This window comes from Cebus imitator, unplaced genomic scaffold (genome assembly GCF_001604975.1).
Source record: "Cebus imitator isolate Cc_AM_T3 unplaced genomic scaffold, Cebus_imitator-1.0 Scaffold2, whole genome shotgun sequence".
NCBI classification, from domain to species: domain Eukaryota; kingdom Metazoa; phylum Chordata; class Mammalia; order Primates; family Cebidae; genus Cebus; species Cebus imitator.
The window spans coordinates 14,335,274-14,343,860 of record NW_016107317.1 but is presented as its reverse complement, the minus strand read 5'-3'; the positions used below and the strand labels follow the sequence as shown (position 1 = coordinate 14,343,860).

Sequence of the window (8,587 nt, the reverse complement as noted above, 5' to 3'; positions counted from 1 at the left end):
TTTTTTGAGACGGAGTCTTGCTCAGCCGCCCAGGCTGGAGTGCAGCGTTGCGACCCCGGCTCACTACAACCTCCAACTCCCTAGTTCAAGCGGTTCTCCTACCTCAGCCTCCCAGTAGCTGGGATTACAGGCGCCCACCACCACGCCCGGCTAAATATTTTTGAATTTTTAGTAGAGATGGGTTTCACCATTCTGGCCAGGCTGGTCTCGAACGCCTGACCTCAAATGATTTGCCCTCCTCGGCCTCCTAAGGTGCTGAGATTACAGGCGTGAGCCAATGTGCCCATCCCCTTTTTCCTTTTTTTTTTTTGTTTAAACAAATGTGCACCGCGATGTTTCAACAAGTAAGACAAATGCCGTGAATGTGAAAACTGCAGTTTGCAATATACCACATTTAGAACCCCGGGGACTTGAATTAGACAGAGGTGGTAGTCATTCTAATTAAACAGTCAGGTAACTTCACGACAAGTTGATTTGCAGCATCGAAAGTGTCCATTTAAGTTTCTTTTCTCTTGATGATCAGAGGTCCCACATTGTCTCCAGTCTCCTCGTTGTGTTTTGCGTGAGACCCATCGCAGAATGGGAACTTTTTGGACCGCCAACAACGGCAGTACACAGATTGCTCTCCCAAACCCTCCATGTCAAAAGCATGTACTATCTTGGGGTTGTCTTTCTGGATGTAAAGGTTTATCATAGCTTTATTTCAATGGTCTTTAACATAAAATCTTTTGTAAGCTAAATAACCAATTGGAGCTGTCCCAGCAGCAATGGCAACTGCTACGATCCATTCATTTTGTGCACTGGAACTGGAAGTCAGACTCGGGGCGCTGTCGCTTGCGAGGCGTGTGCACGAGGATACCGAGCACAAACGGGTTCGCACAGCCTGCGAGAGTCAAGGCACCAGCGGCGTACCAAGGGCACCGACTCCGCGCTGCTCCCGCTGAAATACTTTGTCTTACAGGCTAAATTAGCAAATTAAGGGATCTGAAAAGTCCTGTAGTGGAGACCTGTTTAACTTTTTAAACCCACGATTTTCTCAAATTGTTTGATTTTCCAGTTTGTTTTTGTTTTTGTTTTGAGAGAGAGTCTCTCTCTTGCCCAGGCTGGAGTGCAGTGGTGCTATCTCGGCTCACTGCAATCTGTGCCTCCCCGGTTCAAGCTATTCTTATGTCTTAGCCTCCCAAGTAGCTGGGACTGCAGGTGTGGGCCACCATGCCCAGCTAATTTTTTGAATTTTTAGTGGAGACAGGGTTTCACCATGTTGGCCTGGCCTCAAAACTCCTGGCTTCAAGTGATCCACCCACCTGAAAGTGCTGGGATTACCGGTGTGAGCCCCACCGCTTCCCACCTCAGATTGTTTGATTACAGAATTCTTTTTTTGGGAGGAATATCTGTTATTTGATCAAATACCATTGGGAAAGGTTACTCTAATAGTATAATAACTGCAGATTGCCACAATTGCTTGTTAGCTTGATACTGAGTTACTGTAGTGTCTTTTTATAAGCATTAGACATAGATCTGAGTGTGAATCCTGAATTTTGCACTGTTGGTTCAGTTACCTAGCAGTCATATTCTCTTAATCCCAAGGGAGATAGAGCGAGAGTGAGTTAATACCGGAAACATTGCTAGAAAAATAAACAAGCGTTTCTGATACCATCATAGTATACGAAGAGTGACGTATGTGAATACTTCTGGCAATGTGTTTTGCCCAGACATTCTACCTCCTCCCTCTACACCTCCATAGAAGCAGTTGCCATTTAGCAATAGACAATACAGAGGGAGGAGCGAGGAGTGCTTCCAGAAACGCAGATCAAGTAGAACAATGGAAAAGAAGTAAACACACTTGAGCAGGAAATTGGAAGGAAGTGAGGTAATTCTTCACTCTGCAGCAGAAGTTGGTGAAAGGCAACCCCAATTTTTGCTTTCCACCATTCTCCCATTAGGCATAAACAACGCAGAGCCAGGTAGTAAAGAAATGATAAGGGAGGACTGAACTTGGGGGCTTCTCTCTGGGGTGGGACTGCCTTTTGCTTGGCTCTGGAACTAGAGGGACGAAGATAGGTCCAGAGTTAAGGAAGTAGGGCACAGATTAGCTGGAGGGAGAGAGATAAGGAGACCTCTGGGTTTCCTTTCAAATCGCCTGGGCTGATTCACCACGACAGAGAAGGAGATCAAGTCCTGGGCTTGCTCATCCTGTCCCTGACCACACAAGGCATTTACTATCTCCATTCTTTTACATGCCTTGTCTCCTTTGTTCCTTTGTTCTCCTTTCCTTTTTCCAATTTTTTCTTTCTTTCCCCTTCCCCTCCCTCCCTTCCTTCCTTCCTGCCTTCCTTCCTTCCTCTCTCCCTCCCTTCTCTTTCTTTCTCTCTTTCTTTCTTTCTTTCTTTCTTTCTTTCTTTCTTTCTTTCTTTCTTTCTTTCTTTCTTTCTTTCTTTCTTTCTTTCNTCTCTCTCTTTCTTTCTTTCTTTCTTTCTTTCTTTCTTTCTTTCTTTCTTTCTTTCGTTTCTTTGTTTCTTTGTTTCTTTCCTTCTTTTTCTTTCTCTCTCTCTCTCTCTCTCTCTTCCCTCTTTCTCTCTTTCCTTTCTCTCTCCATTACCTATGCTGGAGTGCAGTGGCCTGAACACGGCTCACTGCAGCCTCTACTTCTGGGGCTCAAGTGATTCTTCTGCCTCAGCTTCCCTAGTAGCTGGTACCACAGGCGCACACCACCACACCTAGCTAATTATTTTTTTCCTGTAGAGATAAGTCCTTGCCATATTGCCCAGACTTGTCTGGAACTCCTGGGCTCAGGCCATCCTGCTACCTTGGCCTCCCAAAGTACTGGGATTACAGGCACGAGCCACTGCGTCTGGCCTGCCTCCTTTGTTTCAAATGCCTTTACCTTGTTTTCTCCCACTATGTGCCAATGGAACTTTGCTTATTTTGCTAGCTTAACCTCATAATGTTATATTAATGGTATGCAGTGAGACTGGGAGCTTTTTGAAGGGCAGAGATACTGTCTTATTTATCTTGAGTATCTTGCACTAGGCTCAGCTTCTAGCATGAAACAGCTTTTCAGGCAATGTTTGTGGTAGCCAGGGAGATCAGAAATCTGAACAAGATGCTTCTGAATAATCTTCAGAGCACTCATCTAGAGTTCAGTGTTATAGAATTTTAGAGCTGGAAGCTGTCTATAGACCCTCCTCATTTTACAATTAGGGCAGTGATAGTTCACATGAGAAGCAAGTGGTGAACTAAGACTCAGACCTCCTCGCTCTCAGTCCTGGGTTCTTTTGACTCCCCCAAGGTGGTTTGTATAATTAAAAAAAAAAAACAAAAAACTACACTACCCAATGCTGCATAACCTTTTATAAATTGTAGTATAAAGCAACATTTCATTTAATATTTGCATCAGTGAAGAATGCGGAGACATTGAACTGGAAAATGATTTAAGGAGGATGTTCTCCTCCACATAGAATTTGTTCCATTTCTGCTTTTGCTTCTTGAATTTTTGCATCCCATTGTGTGTCTTTCTAATTCTTGGCTTAGCTTGGAAGCTGCAGTCAAAAAATGCTGGGTGAGAAGCTATTCTCCTGGTACTTTCAACTTTATTGGAAAGAGAAGGTCTCATAAATCACATAAGGGAACTGGGGCCTATAGGACTGCTTAGTTGCCAAGTGAATTCTGATTGATTGCTTTGGAAAATATGTACATTTTCCGGAAGCTTATCTGAAATGAAATAAAGATTCATACTTTCTCAGGCTGAGCTCCTGCTCCACCAAATTTCAGTCATAGTCTGGTCATTTTAATCCAGTGAAAGGGCAGTTAAGTGAACAGTGTAAGCATTAGAAAAGCGTAGTAAAAAAATGTGAACAGCAAAGAACAAATGTTATTTCAAATGGAGAAAGGTTTGGAACAACAAAAATGTTCCTAACTAAACAAAAAATTAGAACCAGATTTAGGTTCTATGTCTCATGTTGACTTAAACTTCTTTCTAATAATGGTCAGTCGTATCAGAGTGGAGAAATTGTTGAGAAAACCATGTTATCAGATGTAGTTATCACTTTCATATCAGGAAGCAGTGTGAATTAGCATTTCAGGAGAACTGAAATTGTATGTGTCTACAGACAGCAAAATTCAATGGGAGGAAAACCTTTGGAGCTTAATCCTTTGAGGTCACAGAATCTGTGAAAATCTTTGAAAGCTGTGAACCTCCTCCCCATAAAAATTCACATACACATGAAAGCTTTCAGACCCATCATGCCCATAGGGTGCTTGGATCCTACGTTAAGTATCTCTTATTTAGCTATTTTCCCTAGAATTTCTGGTTTCTTGATGTGGCAGATCTGCTGGACTGGCACCTGGAACTTCCAGCCCCTTCGCACACATGCCCTGTAGGCCCAGGTTGTAGCAAAAAGAAAAAAAAAAGGAAAGAGAAAGAAGGATAGAACATCTGCTGTGAGGCTGATTCAGTTTTACTCAGGGTGAGTAGAAGTGGCCTTAATCCCCTACAGATTTCCTTAACTTTGTTGCTGTGTAGAGGGATCATCTGGCGGAGATTTTAAATTTTCTCACCACTTAGTTATACTTTCATTTATAGTATGTCTGAAAGGAAAATGCAAACTTTTTATTGGACTGACTTGGTAACTTGGTTCAGTGGTAGGCTAGGTTCAGAATTGCTCCATCGCCATTTAACAGATGATTACAATTTATGTGGGTAGCAAGGTCTGCTTTATTGTGGAGATACACAGGTTAACAGATTTTTCTAGTCTTTATTCATTACCATTTTATCTGAATTCATCTCTAGTGAACTATGGAAGACTTTTTTTTTGTATTATTAGCCTAGCCAACATGATGATGCATTCCTGAACAGACATGGGAAAGGCAGGTGGATAATAACAGTCTACAGTGCTTTTTGTTTATCCAGAAATCTACCATCCCCAGGAGGTTGACATATCATTCCATATTTAATCTGCCACCCATACTTTATGTAAAAATAATAATAATAATAATGATAATGATAATCATTTACATTTATATAGTCACTTTCATCTAGGGTATCTCAAAGCTTTAAAAACACTAATTAATTCTCCTGGTCTCCCTGTGAACTAGGTAAAGCCCATTTTACAGGTGAGGCAATTGAGGCACAGAAAGGACGAATGACTTTCTCAAGGCCCTTGGGTACTGAATGACAGAGAGCTCTGTAATTCTAGTGTCTAGAGCCAGCTGCATATTCTGGGTGAGTGAGTGGGAAGGACCACACCAGAAAAGGTCTTCTAGGACTTAGTTACTTAAATCCTAGTAGCACATCGAAGCTCTGGGAGAGTTTCCAAAGTATATGCTTTTTCATCCCCAGCACAAACAGGCATAGCCTGTGAGTGGTTGTTTTTGAGGTCTAAGCAGTAGAGGAGGAGTTAAAGTTGGCTGTCATATATCTTTGGATAGGAAGGAAAGTAAAGAACGTGGAAAGAGAATTGCATTTTAAGTGCATGCTGCTGAGATGTATCAGCCAACTCTACACTGAATCAGAGTAGATTCAGACTTTTGATTTAATTCCGTTCCACTATATGAACCATTTGATATGTACATAACAAGGATGAAATGATTAAAGAGAGTCCAGTATGTAACTGGCAACGTACCTAATGGAAACTAGCTTCTCACTGTTTTCAGTCTTTTTAGTTTTAGAGAATCCTTGAAATTCTCCCAAATGAGTGGTGCTGAATTCCAGGGAAGATGGTGTTTAATGAGTTCTCTCTCTCTCTCTCTCTAATTGCAAGAAGAAATAGACAAATGAGGGCTTATCAAATGTAAATATGCATACCAGTCACCTAGGGATCTGTGAAAATACAGATTGTGGCTCAGTAATTCTGGAGTAGGGCCCAAGATCGTGCTTCCAGGTGATGTCCATGCTAATGGTCCCTATAGCATGCTCTCAATAGCAAGGCCCTACACTACTGTTTGTAATTCTGATGATCTTATTCCCACAACATACTGCTCTGGAGGAACCTTCAGTCAATTGGAGTGAGGCTTGGGCTTAGAGGACCAAGGCCTGGTTTGGAAAAGTGCTTCTGCTCCTTATTATCTAAGAGGTTTGGGACCCTGAATCTTTCGGAACCTTAGTTTTCATTAAATGAAGATCATTAACTGCTCCTTTGTAGGTTTGTTATGTAGATGAATAAAATAACCCAGTTGGAAGAGTCTGGCTCATGCTAGCTGGGTGTGGTGGCTCACGCCTGTAATTCTAGCACTTTGAGAGGCCAAGGCGGGCTGATTACTTGAGGTCAGGAGTTCAAAACCATCCTGGCCAACATGGTGAAACCCCATCTTTACTAAAATACAAAAAAATTAGCTGAGCATGGTGGCAGACACCTGTAATCCTAGGTACTTGGGAGGCTGAGGCAGGAGAATCACTTGAACCCAGGAGGTTGCAGTGAGCCAAGATTTTGCCACTGCACTCTAGCCGGGGCGACAGAGACTCCATCTCAAAAAAAAAAAAAAAAAAAAAAAGTCTGGCACATGCTGTAACTTCACAAGTGATTCATTCTCTGGACTCCCCAATTAACCCTGTCTGGTTACGTTTCCTAACAAATACTTTATAGTTTTCCCTCTATATCTGCTTAACCAATAACTACATTTTATGTATCTTGGCTTTTTCCTATTACTTTACCTCTAGATTCTTTCTCTTAAACATGTATAAGCCAAAATCAAATGTCAATATGTGTGTCAATATCAAAATGCTTTTCTTGAGCTAATTTCTTGTCTTGTTAACTATTATAACATTCCTCTGCCTTCATGGGTTCTAATTTGATCTAGGCCATGCAATGGGAGTGAGATTGTATGGTATTCATTTAGTAAATAAGTATTTATTGAACATCTACTATGCTATGTCCTTATACCCTGGGTATACCACTGAGAATAAGACAGACACCTTTTGTTTTTCTGTATTGTTTTTGTTGCCTCTGTTTACTTCTTTGAGCCACAGTGAAGCCTTGCTTTAATTCTCCATTTATTGATGAGGACTTTCATTTTCTTCTAGTTTCATTTTTGTCTCTTCCTCTTGCCCATACTTATCCTTTAGATCTTTTTCCTTTGAATCTATCAGACTGACTAGAAAATTCTTTCCTAAAGAGTCTTTACAAAACTCATTTTGTGTGAAATGATTTTGATTTTTAATAAAAAGCAACATTGAAAGTTAAGCTTAGTATGTGCATAGGAAAAAATGCAATAACATACACCTCACTGTTAACATTGGAACCAGTAAGAGGAAACTTTCACCTTTATCTCTATGTGCTTTGGCATTTTGGGAGAAAAACCTCACCCTTATAGTCAGCAAGTTATATTCTGTAACACAGAAAAGAAAATGAGAAAACGTATGGGCCAGGCGTGGCGGCTCACACCTGTATTCCCAGCACTTTGGGAGGCTGAGGCGGGCAGATCACCTGAGGTCAGGAGTTTGAGACCAGTCTGGCCAACGTGGTGAAACCTTGTCTCTACCACACACACACACAAAAAATCCCAAAAACAAAAAACTACAAAAATTAGCTGGGCATGTTGGCATGCACCTATAATCTCAGCTACTTGGAAGGCTGAGGCAAGAGAATCGCTTGAATCTGGGAGGCGGAGGTTGCAGTGAGCTGAGACTCCAGCCTGGGTGACAGAGTGAGTCTCTGTCTCAAAAAAAAAAAAAAAAAAAAAAAAGGTAGGGGTTAATGGACAACCAAAGGAAGGATGAAGGAAAATGAAAATGAAACTTACAATCTTCAAATTTTCTCACATTCCCACCTGTAGTTTTATGTCTCAATTGCTGGATCTGTTAGGTTTCAAATCACTGGTGTGGAAACCCATCTTCCTGGGATTACGCAGCGTCAAGAACACTGTTGGCATGAAGGCAATACTAACAGTAAAGCAAGTAGAGGCATTTTTACAAAAGACAGCACTACCCAGATGGATTTTGATAAGGTTGGTATGTACCCCAAGAGGTCATAATTAACCACATTAAAGAAGGAGTGGCTTCTTAAGTAAATGGACTTTATCTTGCCCTCTGCCAAAAAATGTACCAAATGCTCGTACCTTGTTAAAAATTATCTGCAGTTTTGGAACCAAGTCTTCATAGCTTTGAACTGATGAACACGATTGAAGAAATGGTTTTATTACTTACACATTTGGCCTCTCAGTCTTTATTTGGCAACTTGCTTCTCTTATGTCCTCGCTTGGGCACAGCATCTACAATCTACATAAATGAGAAAGTACTGGGTCATGGCTTAATTGGGAACAGAGAGGAGTTATCTGATAAAAACAGAGCTGGAAGTATTTAATTTTTCTAGCTCATAGTTAATTTTCATCCTATCAGCTGGCGTACTGGAGTGAGTAGTTGTTAGAGAATTGAACGTAGGCAAAACTGTGTTAGAATTTAGGTAGGGCTCAACCTGGTTTCAGACTGGAATCCTCTGGTGAAGTTTTTGCAGATTGAGCTTGATTTAATTGGCCAACTTTGGAATTAATTAAAAAAAAATAAAACAACAAGCACAAACACCTCTCCAGGTGTCTCTAATGTGTAGCCAGGAGAGTTACTTCTGGGACCGAGCCAGCCTTATAAGAGGTCTTT

The 8,587-nt window shown here is 41.2% G+C and overlaps 1 pseudogene; it reads right to left on the bottom strand.

Moving 5' to 3' along the window:
- Window positions 1–442: 442 nt before the first annotated feature.
- LOC108303727 lies at window positions 443–892 on the bottom strand (annotated as a pseudogene).
- Between the last annotated feature and the right edge of the window lie 7,695 nt (window positions 893–8,587).